General features: G+C 33.9%; 1 protein-coding gene across 50 annotated transcripts in view; it reads right to left on the bottom strand.

Annotated features, from left to right (window-relative positions):
* The window catches only part of MPDZ (multiple PDZ domain crumbs cell polarity complex component), a 174,189-nt gene that overhangs the window by 126,933 nt on the left and 32,303 nt on the right, over positions 1–14,953 (bottom strand). The window lies entirely within an intron of this gene.

Below are 14,953 nucleotides of genomic sequence, written 5' to 3'. Positions count from 1 at the left end.
ATAGTGACAATGTAAGGGAGAAAGGATGATCTCTTCAATAAATGGTTCTGGGTCAAATGGATATTCAAATGGAAAAATATTTATAAACATACACATGCACATAAATATTTCTAACTCACACCACATTCAAAATTTAAAAGGTAAAACTTTAATAAAGCTTCTGAGAGAAAATCTCTGTATTTTAGAAGTAGCCAAAGGTTTCTTATATAGGGCAAAAAAGAAAAAAAAAGCAATACCCACAAAGAAAAAAAATTATTTTTAAAATTTAAAATTTGTTTTTAAAATAAAAACAACTTCTGGTCATTAAAAGATACAATTAAAGGAGTGAAAACGCAAAACACAAAGGAGAAAATGGTTACAATACAAATATCCAGCAAAGAAGTTGTATTCAGGAAATATAAAGAACTCTTGTAAATCAGTAAGAAAAAGACTGAAAAATCAATAGAAAAATGGGTGAAAAAAAAAAAAAACAGGAACTTCCCAAAAGAAGATATCCAAATGACCAATCCCATATGGAAAGGTGCTCAGCATCATTACTCATCAGGAAAATGCAAATTAAAACAATAAAATGATACTATAACATATCCCCCAGAGTCATCAAAATTGGAGAAAATAAATTTAAAGTGGGTAGTACTAAGTGTGAGCATTGATGTGGAGCCACAAGAACTTTCATACACTAAATATCGTGAGAGGGTTGGACTTATAATCGCTTTGGAAAACAGTTTGGCAGAATCCACAAAAGCTGAATATATACCTTAAGACCCAGAAATATCACTCTTAAGTGAACATCCAAGAGAAATACACACTTATGAATATTAAAACATAGGTAGTAGGAAGTTTACAGCAGATTTATTTATAACAGCCAAAAACTGCAATCAACAGAAGAGTGGACAAGTATATTCTAGAATATTCAAACAGAAAATGAAAAAGAACTACTGCTACACATACAATACAAATGAATCTCACAGACACAAAGACAAGACAAAGAAGTCAGGCACAAAGCATATATGCTCAGACTGTATTTACATAAAATTCAAATAGTAATACTTATCTCCGAGATAAAGTCAAAATAGTGATTCCTAAAGGGGAGGATTAGGACTGACTGAAAGGTGAAACAAATTATGAGTGCTGATCATTTTCCATATCTTGATTTCGGTGAGGGTTACATGTATATTTAATTTGTTAAAAAAATCCTTGGGCACACTTTTTCCCTTTAATGTATGTTATTTCTCAATTTTTCAAAGTTTGCAAAATAAGACATATAATCAAAGCAAAAACTCTGGGGCATTCCAGTGAATGATGTAAAAACACGCCTCTTAAAGAAGGCAAGTAGTAGTGACAGCCTGTATACATAAAGCTACACCTTGTCTATCCGCAACTATGAATTTAAAGTTCATTCACCAGACATTCACCTTAAAATGAATGCAGAGCACAGGAACTAAATAACTGAAGACAAAGTCGGTCTACCACTGTGATGTGTGGCCCTCCACAGGGTTGATGTGGATTCAACTGGCTAATTCCCATTCCCAGGAGGAGTCCTTTAACAAGTGCTCAGGTAAAGATGAATCCTCAACAAACATATTTTAACCTCTGTAATACATTTAGATTTGTCTTCCCCAAATATTATAAATTTTTAAAACTTTTAATCATTTTATTGCATACCAAATTCTTTTTTGGAAATAATAAGTATGCCATACTTTCACACTATTTTGATATATGCTGGTACAAGGCTAATGTAATTATGAGATTTCAAGATTATAAATTACTTATACTTCTTTTCAATAATAACATTTATAATATTTTGACCATATAACAATATGATAATGCACTCAATTTTAACCCAATAGAATATTTTCAAATACATATATTCATTTAACTAAATGTGCTATAAAGCATTAAAATATCACTTCTTATATTTCATCTATTCTTTCTGAGTTGTTAAGTGAAAAGGAAGTTAATATTAACAGCTTTCTTTTAGTGGTTACCATCAATTTTTGCTTAAGTATTTCTGTAATTACCTATAAAAATGACTGCTTAGGATCAAACTTTATTTCATAAAGCATTTTTTGGTAGATTATCAAAATCTTTTTTATGATTCTGTCATTTTGACTTATTCTCAATACATAGTATAGCAGTAAGAATAAAATGACCAAAATACTTATGTATGTTTGATGGATATTATATCATTTAAAAGCTAAAATATATGTTATCTTAAATTAGGTTAGTAAGAAAAAATGACTACTGCTTTTGCAACCCTAGTTTTGGTAAACTGTTTAAACTGACATACATTGCTAGTTCAATTTCCCATATTTTTTGTTTATTTGCTACACCTTATTGTAATGAGAAACAAGAAATAAGCCATTCTTCAGGGAATTTGCTGTAACAGACGCACCTCTTAGAAATGCAGAATTTTTTTTTTTAATCATGCACCTTGTATTTTCTTCTTGCAGGACAAAAAAATGTGCTTTTTTTCTTGTGAATTTACCAAAAATGCTGTAAAACACTCTCTGGAAATGATCCCAACTATGAAATGCAAAGATAGGATGCTGAGAGCATTCAATGAAATACAGCACCAAACATGATAGCAATCACAAGAAAAATTTTTTATACATGATAGGACTCCATTTCAAGTTTGGAACCTAGAGAGGCCTCTTTTTTCATAAATCTTTCAGTGAAATACAGATTAAAGCACAGCTCTGGTGCATTATTGAACAGGCAAACCCTTGCACAGTAATTGATGGTGGCACTCTGATTTAATGACCCTTATTTTTAAAGCTAATTAAAGAAATTGAACTGCATGTTCAAAGGGAATTAGCTTAATGTGACGAAACTATTTTGGACATAAGGTAGCTCCTAGCTCCTGAACTAAATGAGACACAAAATGGAGCAATAAGTTATACGAAGGGAAAACAATATTTTCAAATAGAACAAGCACAATTTTACGTTTTCTATGAGACCTTTCTTTCATTCATTCAAGTATTTATTGAGCATCTAAAATGTCTTAAACATCACTAGGTGATAGGGATAGTAATTAAAGTGACAAAATGCTTTCCATAATCACTAATGTGTTAAATATCCTATAAAATTATTCTACTAGGCTTAGTTCACACAGATACTGAGATAAGATACCTTTCTGTTCACAGCCATGAATTCTCAAATACCAAAACATAGTGATTGAGAACACATATTACACTTTGCAGATATTTTTAAGTAGCCTTTGACTATCATTTGCTGATAAATTTAAAAGATAAGGGTATTCAATTTAGAAAATAAGTCCTTAACCCAAGAATGCTGATGGAGTCATTTTAAGTAATCAAAATGTAAATTTTCTGCACCTGCCCCTATATAGGTACAAAAGCATATTTGTCTTAAAATTCCCTTGTGCTAAAAAAGTTAAACTGTGAACTATAAAATTAAAGACAGAAAGCAAAGAACACTTAAAAACTAAACAAGGAAATAAACAGTATGTAAGACTCTGACTTTTCCCTTTTTATATTTGGGAAGGTGTACCTGGATGATCAATAATCTACCCAGTGTAACACTGATTGTTATAACCTGTTAAATGACAAAATCAAATACAAAGCTATAGACTTTAGCTTTTATACAATGCTGTCGACTTAAGTGGATGAATGAGGAGTTAACAGATTATTTTAATTTTTAGTTTTTATTCAAACCTGCAAAGATCTTATTCATTCTTAAAACTACGTAATAAGAGATTTTTATTAAAATCAATCCACAAGGCATACTGCACTAAATGCTGGGCTTTGTGTGTGTGTGTGTGTTTCTGTATATATGTGTGTGTATGTATATATATGTGTGTGTGTGTGTGTGTGTGTGTGTATATATATATATATATATATATATTTTTTTTTTTTTTTTTTTTTTTTTTTTTTGAGACAGAGTTTCACTCTTGTTGCCCAGGCTGGAGGGCAATGGCGCAATCTCAGCTCACCGCAACCTCTGCCTCCCGGGTTCAAATGGTTCTCCTGCCTCAGCCTTCCAAGTAGCTGAGCTGGGATTACAGGCATGTACCACCCACCTGGCTAATTTTGTATTTTTAGTAGAGACTGGGTTTCTCCATGTTGGTCAGGCTGGTCTCGAACTCCCGACCTCAGGTGACCCGCCCACCTCAGCCTCCCAAAGTGCTGGGATTACAGGCGTGAGCCACTGTGCCCAGCCCTCCATGTGTATTTTATAAACTCGTTTTCTTCTTCTTTAAGAAGGCCTAAATGACACTAAAACCTTTGGGAATATACTTAGGTAAAAAAATTAAGACTCCCACTTCCCCAAATTTCATAAAATATTTATGAACACTTGAATAAAGATTGGAAAATAACTTGAAGTTAAAACATAGTTTTGTTTTAAAGTCTTTTCATTATTGTTATCAAAAAATTGTTTAACTTCTTTTTTAAAAACTTCGCTCCTACAATGAAGTAGAACATACCAGGATGTTTTACCTCTCCACTGAGTTTCCACCGAGATCCTAATTTCAAAAATAATGGGTTATTTTTTCAAATACGTTTGATCTTTTTTAATAGTATCTTTATTTCTTATTATTGTTACTGGGTGGATAGAAGTGTCCAAGGTACGCTGAAAAAAAGACTACAAATTGCTTTCAGCGCCTCTCATAAAGAGCAATATTCTATTTCTCCATCCTTTAAATTACAAATTCTTGATACAGTAAAACTTGTTAATTTTATTAAATCTTGACCCTCAAGAACATGTGTTTTTCATATTCCATGTTTCAAAATGGTAAGCAGGCCAGGAGCGGTGGTTCACGCCTGTAATCCCAGCACTTTGGGAGGCTGAGGTGGGCAGATCGCTTGAGTCCAGGAGTTCGAGACCCGCCTGAGCAGCATGGCAAAAGCCCGTCTCTACAAAAAAAAAAAAAAAAAAAAAAAATTGTCTGGCTAGTGGCACACACCTGTGGTCCCAGCTACTCAGAAGGCTGAGGTTGAAGGGTCACCGGAGCCCAAGAGGTCGAGGCTGCAGTGAGCCATGAGCATGCCACTGCACTCCAGCCCAGTCTACGTGACAGAGCAAGACACTGTCTCGAAAAAAAAAAAAAAAAAAAGGTAAACTGGTAAGTACAAAGTGTTTATGCTGCATAATAAATTCAATGATTGTCTCACAGAAAAGCACTAATTTGAGTTGCAAGCTGAACTAGCCTAGCTACCTTTTTTGTATCATATTTGAAAAAAAAAATTACTGAAAATCAAACTATGATTATATAGACTTGAGTACAGAAAAGACATTTTCTCAAAAATAAACAAAGTAAGCCTGTCACTTCAAGGAAGACAACAGACAGTATTTGCCGCCCATAATAAAATTTGAGCTTTCAAGTGAAAATTAGAATTTTAGAACATCTGTATCTGCCACCTTGAGCTTGACACCTTTCCATAACTTGAATTTGTTGATAAGACTGCAACTGATATCAGCAAGTATAACTTTTGTATATTATATAATGAAACGAGAAATGTGATTTTTCCATTTTTCAAATTTTCCAAATGACCAATGTAATATAAATTAAGCTTTAGTTAAAAAAAATTCAAAGAGCAAGATAGACAAATAGATTTTCCTGTAGTAGAGAGTGAAATACTTATTGATTTGGTTTCAGATTTCACAGTGATATAGGAGTTAAGAAGAAATTACTTAGGCAGATAGCAAGGGTATAGTCCTTGGTAAGGTTTTCCAGAAAAGCAGCCCCAAAATCATTTTCTTTTCTAACAAAGAGCAGCCTGTGAAACTGAGCTGCAGACATAAACAACCAAGCTGTAAGCTTGCACAGGTGAATGCCAGCAGTTGTGCCCACTGGACTATACTACCTGTGACTAGGCATGTTCAAAATGGTGGCTACATCTTCTCTTTTTTCCAGCCATGTGTACAGTAAGGAGAAGACAAGATGGCAAGAGCCAAGTGGAAAGTCCACTTACATAATAAGATTACAGTGGGGTGACCAGCCTTCCCCTCGAACCGTGTAAACAACATCACACCTGGTCAAACCAACCTGAGAGCCCTACGTAAATCAGACAACCCCTTCTCAAGCCCGCCTATAAAATCTGCTGCAGTCGGCTGCCTTGCCCCCTTCTTTCGGATGCCTCTCTCTGACAAGGAGCTGTTCTCCTCTCTCCTTTCTTCTGCCTATTAAACTTTTCATTCCTCAACCCACCCACATGTGTCCGTGTCCTTAATTTTCTTGGTGCAAGACGACGAACCTTGTGTATTTACCCCAGACAACGATGCTACTTCAACAGTGTAACTAAACTTTAAGAAACCTCCACAAATTTTGATGCACTACCAAAGAAGGATACCACAATTATCTGAAAAGCTGTAACCCTCCCTTTCCCAGCTTACATATCTGTGTGAGGCAAGATTTTCTTCAAAAACATCAACTAAAACAGCAAATCCAAACACTGAATGCAGAAGCCGATGAAAATCTAGTATTCTGCTATTAAGCCGCACATTAAATATATGTGCAAAAATATAAAATAGTGCCACTCTCCTCAATTTTTAAACAGTAATGGGTTTACTACTGTGATTTTTAAATAAATAAATATTTAAAACATTTCTGAATTTTGATTTCCAACATGGCATATATTGACAGATAAAACCATATGAACAAAAGATTTTTGCAGACCTTAATAATAATTTATGACTACAAACTGATCAGGAAACCAAAATGTTTCACAGGATATATGTCTTGAGAATAAATTCTTACTTAATATCACCTACTAATAAATATCATTACCAGAATACAAATCTGGATCAGGTTTGTCTCCAACTACTACTAGACCACACTGCCACAATCTGAGATCAGATAATCATAAGAAGCCCTCATCACCCAGAAATCCTTAAACTATATTCACTATGCTGTGTAAGAAGAAAATAAAACAAAAAATATGGAGTTCTATGATTAAGATCTAGGCTCTGGAGTCCAGCCTGCCTGGCTCTACCACTTAACCTCTCTATAACCCCATTTCCCTATCTATAAAATGAGGAAAATCATATTACCTACTTTATAGTATTGTTGTAATGATGAAACCATTAACTATAATAGAACTAGAACAGTTCTGGGCACACAGTAAGACTTTATGCTATGATAATTGCTATGATATGATAAATGATGTACCTTTTCAATGTCATTGCTAAGAGAAAAGGTAGGGTCCCCAAAATAACTTCAGTTATTTGGTTAATTTACTTAAGTTAAAAACTAGTTGTCTGGCAAGGAAAGATAAATAATGAATGACAGTTTTGAATATTTAAGAATACTCATGCATTCATTTATTAAGCAATCAGTTTTAGAGCTTAAGTATCATATAAGGTACAAAGTATTTAAAGATGAATATGGCATGGACTTTATGCCAAAAGTAGTAAATGGATGTCAAGCAAACCTGAAATACAATTAATTCTAAGGCTCCTTTTTATGCTTGTTAAGAACAAATGGCAAGTGGAATGTAGCATATACCACAGTCTAGGCATGTGTGTTTATGCATATTTACAGAATGTCTTTTCTTTATTTAAATCTCAACAATTCTGTGTTTTCTTAGCTAAATTTCCAAGAGAAAAAAATTTAAAAAGTGTAGCTTGAGCAAAAATTATATTCTTATCAAGGTATGCTGAAATTTTCTACATCATAGTGGGGAAGGTATCAAAATTAAGTAAATTAATCTATTTGAAAATGGAAGGCAAATAAGTAATTTAGAAACTGAAAATTTAAACAAACAACATGTTAGAATTTTTGCAGTGTTTTTCCTATCAGTCCCACATTTCTAGGAGACAAACTGACTCACTGTTCACAATCTGCTTAGAGGAAAATAAAAATAAAATAAAGCCTTACAGAGAAGTATAATTATATAGGAATGGACACATGAAGATTGATTATATTTTGCCACATTCTCTCTCCATTCCACTATTATCTTTAACCAGATCATTCACTTTAACTTTAAAATCTAGCAAAATTGTTAATATAACCAGAATGAAGTACTGGTTTACGTTAAAAAGAATCTATGATTAAAATTTGGGAGAAGAATTTACAAGACATGGCATATTTTAAGTTAATGAATTTGAGTTTAGATGATGTTTAGCTGAAGTGCATTTCTCTTCAGGGATGCTATTAACAGTTTTTCCATCTTATTTGTTCATTAACACAGAGAACTAAGGATTCAGAAACAGTGTAACATAATAAAAGTAAAAAAAAAAAAAAAAAAAAAAAAAGACTGGCTTCAGGGTTAGACAGACCTCAAATTCTCCTAAGTCTATCAATGAATAATTGTGTGGGTCAGATTATGTTATACAAGCTAACCCCCAATTTCCTCACTGGATAAAATGAGGACAAAACCTACCTCCTGGAACTGATGGACTAGTTAAATGAGGCAAAGTCTATAGCACACAAGGGCTTCTTGAAAGGTAATTGTTGTAGCTTCAAGTGAAAAATAAGGCCTATTAGTCTTAAATTTGGAGGTTAAAAAAAACTCATTTAGGTTATAACCAGTAAATTTCACATTTTTTTCCTTCTCCTCCAAAGACCATTTAACATTGTCACAAAAATACCATACAATTATCACCATTTGCTGTTTTAGACACACATGCATAGCCAATAGCAAGATGGTGTTGCATTTTAATCCAGCACTGTATAAAAAGCTTGAACAGTGCCTTCTTGCCCACGGTAAAACAAAAATTTTAGTCCCTTCAATGGCTCTATATTTACAAACTTTTAGCTAAAGGAACAAACATTTAAAAGCTGTTATTGTACCAAAAATAAAGTATTTGAAATTCCTACAGTAAATAAACTTTACGGTAAATGTAAAAACATAAGAACCACTCGTTCTCTTTTAACTTCTCCTAGATAATGCACACTAGAGTCTCGAGAAATAGATATTGTGCTGTCAGGTGGCTACAAAGCTCTATCATAAAAGTAAAACTATTTCAGGTGTAAGAAAGATCATTTTCATTTTCACAAGTAACAACAGCTGGGAAGAGTTCCACTCCATTTTTAGATAATTCTTGTTAATGAAATCAAAGCATATTTCTTTCGTTCTGTCCTCCTTCCCCTACCAACACCAAGTCATAACTTAACCTAGACATTCTTGGAAAGACAGTAGTCATCTCCCCTTTACTGATAGCAAGCATATAGGTGAATCATCCTCCTTTCGGTCTCAAATTAGAAACTATAAAGAAAGGGTCATTTTTAGTTTGTTATTTATATAAGAAAGAGAGGGAAACAGGCACTTCTGCTCTTTAAGATATGAATCAAACAAAACAGTATCTTTCTGATTGTCAAAGTTAAAATAGAGCAAGAAAATGCTCAGTTCACAAAATTTCTCATTTTCCCATCACTCTAAAATGATAAATGTAAGAAATTATTTGAGCTGCTGCTGTTGCTACTTAAAAGCAACATACCTCAACACTTTGGCCATGAACTCTTCGCAGTCGTACAAATCTGTATCTACAGAATAAAGACTCCTCAGACATGTCCTGGTATAGTGTGTGTTCCACCTAACAAACTCTGCTTACCTCAGATATTTGAAGCTGAACCTCTGAAGTACACATTGACTACCTGACTACCTACATCTCTAGGTTTTCTAGAATTTGCTCCTGTTTTGAGCATCAGAAAAAAAAATTCACACAGAGTGTACATTACTTGTGTGGCCTTGGGCAGAAAAACCATTAGTAAATTAGGATGTGATGCTGTATTCTCAGAATTAGTAAGATGAAAGAAGCATTATTTTAAAGAACAATTACTATATTTCACAGTTATAACTGAAGATCTTACTTATCAAAATGTCATTAAAACCACTACCTTAATTTTATGTTAGGATGCTTTTTTTTTTTTTTTTTTTTTTTGAGACAGAGTCTGGCTCTGTTGCCCAGTCTGGAGTGCAGTGGCGCAATCTGGGCTCACCACAACCTCCACTTCCCGGGCTCAAGCAATTCTCGTGCCTCAGCCTCCCCAGTAGCTGGGATTACAGGCATGCACGAACATGCTCGGCTAATTTTTGTATTTTTAGTAGAGATGATGGGGTTTCACCACGTTGACCATGCTGGTCTTGACCTCCTGGCCTCAAGTGATCCGCCCGCCTTGGCCACTGCATCCAGCCTGTTAGGATGATTTTATCATGTTAAAAAATGTGAAGAAATAAAAAACAAAATGATTGCTAAAATAATGTATATACTAGAACAATTAGAAGACAAAGTTAATACAATATTCAAAAAAAAAATGCAAAAGAACAAAGGTGATTAACCAACCAACAAATAAAACACCTTACTTAAAAAGGTTCTTCACAGTCTGGCTCCATAGTTTCCTCTCCTGCCAATACCCCTCATATAATCTACTGCTCTGATAATATAGGTCTGCATGGGGCTCCATACCAGGGTTTCTCAACCTCAGCAATGCAGACATTATAAACCCAGTCATTTTTTGCTGTAGGAGGCTATGCTGTACATTGAAGGATGTTTAACAGCATCCCTGAACTCTACCCATTACCTGTCAGTAGCAGCTCCCGTATCTTCCAGTCATGACAGTAAGAACTTACTCCAGACATTGCCAAGTTTCCCTCGGGAATGGAGAGCATAAAATAATCCTGTTGTGAACTGCTCTGTATCCCTGTAAACATTGCTCTCTCTACCTGAAATCATTTCCCCCACCTCTGCAGAACTCATTTTTCAAGACCCATTTTCCATGCTGTTGCCTCCACTGTGAGGTTTTCTTCTAGTAAAAGTTACTCATTCCTTCTTTACTATTCACCTTCTTTGTTTTTTTTCTGTTCTATTTTCCCCTCTAGATAGTGAGAACCTCCATCTTATTATTCTTTGTATTTTTATTAATTTTAGATGTTCAACAAAGCTTGATTATTAAATGAATATAAGAATATGAGCCTCCATGAGATAACCCACTCATTGCCAAGGGAAAACTGGTTCACTGAATCCCACATTGAACAATACATAGTCCTTCAGTTCTATCTCTTTTTTTTTTTTGCTTTGCTTCTAGGAAACAAATTAAATGACATACTCAATTTTAGTAACCCAAGGTCCTTGGTATATCTAGTTATGTGACTTTTTTTTTGGTCTTTGTTTAGGTTTACATTTGAATCATTCATTATTTAACAAGTCTTGCCATTAGAAGTTGCTTCAAATTCTTTTTGAAATGTAATTAGCAAAAACTTACATAGAAATATAAAACCAAAATTTTACATCATGAAGATCTCATTTCATGAAAAAATTTCAAAAAAAGATCTAATTACTCTAATCAACATTTAAGAGTAATTTTCAACCCTGATCCCATGTTAACACAGCATCTCTACAGTTATTTCAAGAGTTGTCATAAAATTTCCAAAGAAAAGTCTGCCTTAATTTTGTGTGCATACACATTATGCATCTAGATGATATATGTGTAAGCCTACACTTTTTGGGAGGAAAGTAAATGAACTAGAAACCTGGAAATATTAAACAAACACCAACAACAAAACAATAGAATGCCACACTCCAAAAAGTCTGAAGGTCATTGACAAGGAGAGACCTCCTGAATATTCTGTGCTGAGGTTTATTTGCCATCTAAGCAGCTTTTGCAGCCTGAGTTATCTACATTATTTCTCCAATCTTGGAATTGGTCTCTGTTGCCATAGCTTTAAAAATAATCTTAGCAATGTCGATTTTTAAGTATTGGTCCTAAATTTCTATCGAAATTAATCATTTTAATTCTCAGTTTTCCTACAGATAATTCAGGGTAAAAAGATTAATTTAGTGCCACTGGTCAATTCTTAAGGCAACGCAATTAATTAATCAAGAGAGTAGCATCCACCTATACTGGACTGGAGAAACTTCATAGAATAGATATGCAAATCCAATATCCTCAAGGCTGACAAGTTTCTATTATTAAACTGCTAACGTGTTTATTTCCCCCACAATAGCTGGATTTTTGTCATGAATACGCATTAAGCCCTGTAGTGATTAGCAGTGATGACTAGGTGACAGTGAGGACACTACTTGAGAATTTGCATTTGACAGATCATTGACACACAGTCACAGTTCTTTTTTTTCTCTTCACTTAAACAGGAATCATGCAATAGGAAATGAACCAGAGCTATGAGAGATTATTCAGGTTTAATAGCATGCATCCTTTTAGCTGGCGTTAGAACAATACACAATGTGGCAGAGTTAAACGGAGACATCAATTATATTCTCAGACCTGCTAATATTTTTCACAATATTTAAATAGCACATCCCTTCAGGGCATGGCTTTTTTGACCTCTCAGTTACACACCTGTCAAGTGTTTAATTTGCCAAAGGGAAACAGTTTGATTTCTAAGGGCAGTCTTAATACTGAAGAAGCAAACTGAAAAAATTAAACATTATTGAATAGAAGTAATGAGAAGGATCTGAGGGGAAAAAATTGTAGGCTTAATTCAACATGGTATGTCAGCATCTGTCATTAACACAACAATATGATCATGTTCTCCAATATGCTGCATATACCTCAAGCTTTTCAATTATTCAGTCCCTTTACTTCTAAAAAAAAAACAGGAGACTGATGGAGAGGGAGAATCAGAGGGTCGTATTTTCTAATAATAGTAAAAAAGATGGAGATAGTAAATTGCAGTTGTCATGCATATAAAATTATACATTTGAAAACAGGTAAGGTATGAGGTAATAAATATAAGCTAGCCATTGGTCAGATTTGTGTAGCCACTGGTTTAAAAGAATAAATTTAATTCCTCAATTCATTAATTATTAAATTATAATTATTAATAAATCAGCAGTTGGTAAACTACATAGAAAATTTAAATCTGACATGACAAAACTCTAGAGTACTTATATTTAAATTTTAGAATAGAAACTAATATAAGTTTTTAAATTTTTACTCTAGTCATGTAAGAAAGAATCTGGTAAACAAATGGAATTGAATTAGTAAAGAATGGAGATTAAAAAAAGAATCACAGACACTGTAAAAAGTTACTAATGATTTTAAACAAAAGAAAATTCTTGGCATCTAGGGATCAACTTTCTACCTTTGAAAAATAAAAAAAGAAGAAGAAGAAGATGTGAGACAGGCTCCAAAGAAAACTGAGTTCTAGTTCTACTCTACTCTTATAATCAAGTCACTTAACCTCTCTAAGCCACAGTGATCTACAGGGTATAAACTAGGTGTTTTCCTTGGTCCCTTTCAGTATTAGTTTTCCCCTGTATATGAACATGTGATCAAGAAGCCCAAAGTCCAAAAACATGTAAGACATGCCTCATAGAATTCACAGACCTCACAATTTATGTAGTCTTAAAATGTATCAGTTGTCTATCATTAACAAAATAATAAGATAATGCTGTAGTTGGTCTCGGTCTCAACAAATTTCCAAGTAGGTTTCATCTGAATCACGTGGGACCCAAATAGTCTCAGAGCCCATATTCTACTTCCATATGGAAATGGTAAAACAAGCTTAATAGGCCGGCCTATTTGTCCCCTCCTTTCATGAGACACTGTATGCACAAATAACTATTCCTTTTACATAAGACTGTCTACAAGGGAAATTTCAAGTTATCTCACTGGGCCAGTGGTGTATCCCAACAGACTTGCTAGCACTCTTTTTGTTTCAACTTTTCTTCTCATTCTAATCATGTTTTCACATAACATATTAAGAATAGAAGATATCTGTTCAACTTCTTTACACTCTCTGAAAAAGCAGATAATTTCCACAACATAATTATGCTTTTATTTGGGATACTGGTTTCTCCAAAAGCTTACCAATCCATTCTGAAAACCAGTACTGAAAATCAATCTTGCCAGGCGCGATGGCTCACTCCTGTAATCCCAGCACTTCGGGAGGCCAAGGCGGATAGATCATTTGAGGTCAGGAGACCAGCCTGGCCAACATGGTGAAACCCCATCTCTACTAAAAATACAAAAATCAGCTAGGCGTGGTGGCAGGCACCTATAATCCCAGCTAGTCAGGAGGCTGAGGCAGGAGAATCTCTTGAACCCGGGAGATAGAGGCTGCAGTGGGCAGAGATGGTGCCACTGCACTGCAGCCTGGGTGGCAGAATGAGACTCTGTCTCAAAAAAATAAAAATAAATAAAATCAATCTTTTCAATAACTTGTAAAGGAGACAAACACAACTACATATAACAACAACACCTTAAATTCATGATCACGACTTTTAAAACCATTAAATAGACATTTACTATAGAAAGGTATTTGTGAAGATTCTTCTTGACTTATTTTTGCTATAAAATATTTAGATTAAGAAGTTATATGACATTAAACAAATTCATTCTCTCTTATTACTATTTGTTCTTTTGCATTAGCCACACTGGGTTTTTTTTAACTGGAGCTGTTCTTTCACTCAATTATGAAACTAATCTTCAAGTTTCATTTTTAACCTTATAAGGCAGAATATTTGCTAGCAAGTCATCTATAACTATTAAATTAATGCTAAAGACATTAGAATGAAAACTAACTTGGATTGAAGGCATAATTAGATTGACTTCAAACCTTGAAGATAACATTTTTTAAATATTTTTAAAGCATAGAAATGGTGATTAAATTAAGTAAGTTCAAAGAACATCTGACTTCAGTTTTCATTCTGTCATTGTGAAATGTTTCAATTTTAATATAAATGCTAGGACTTTTTAATGCTCATAATTTTTACAGAACAAAAAAGCACTGTGTTACATTTAGAAGTTCTAATGTTTATCACCATCTGAGCTGTCATGGAAGCAATTGCTACTTACACTCTTTAAAGAAGTGAGAATTGCAATTCCTCTAACTGATGACAATGTAATTATTCCTTTTACTGTCAAAATAGAGGTGATTTCCCTTCCTCATACACATGATTACACATGCAAATCCAGGCTTATCTGAAATCTTGTAAGTATACTGAATGTCCGAATCTGAATGAGCAAGATCACATGAACAATGAGCCTCAGTGATGATGGAAACTAAGTCTACAGCCAACCATCCTAAAC

This window comes from Gorilla gorilla, chromosome 13 (genome assembly GCF_029281585.2).
Source record: "Gorilla gorilla gorilla isolate KB3781 chromosome 13, NHGRI_mGorGor1-v2.1_pri, whole genome shotgun sequence".
NCBI lineage: Eukaryota > Metazoa > Chordata > Mammalia > Primates > Hominidae > Gorilla > Gorilla gorilla.
The sequence above is the reverse complement of the archived record's forward strand: the minus strand, read 5'-3'. Positions and strand labels throughout refer to the sequence as shown.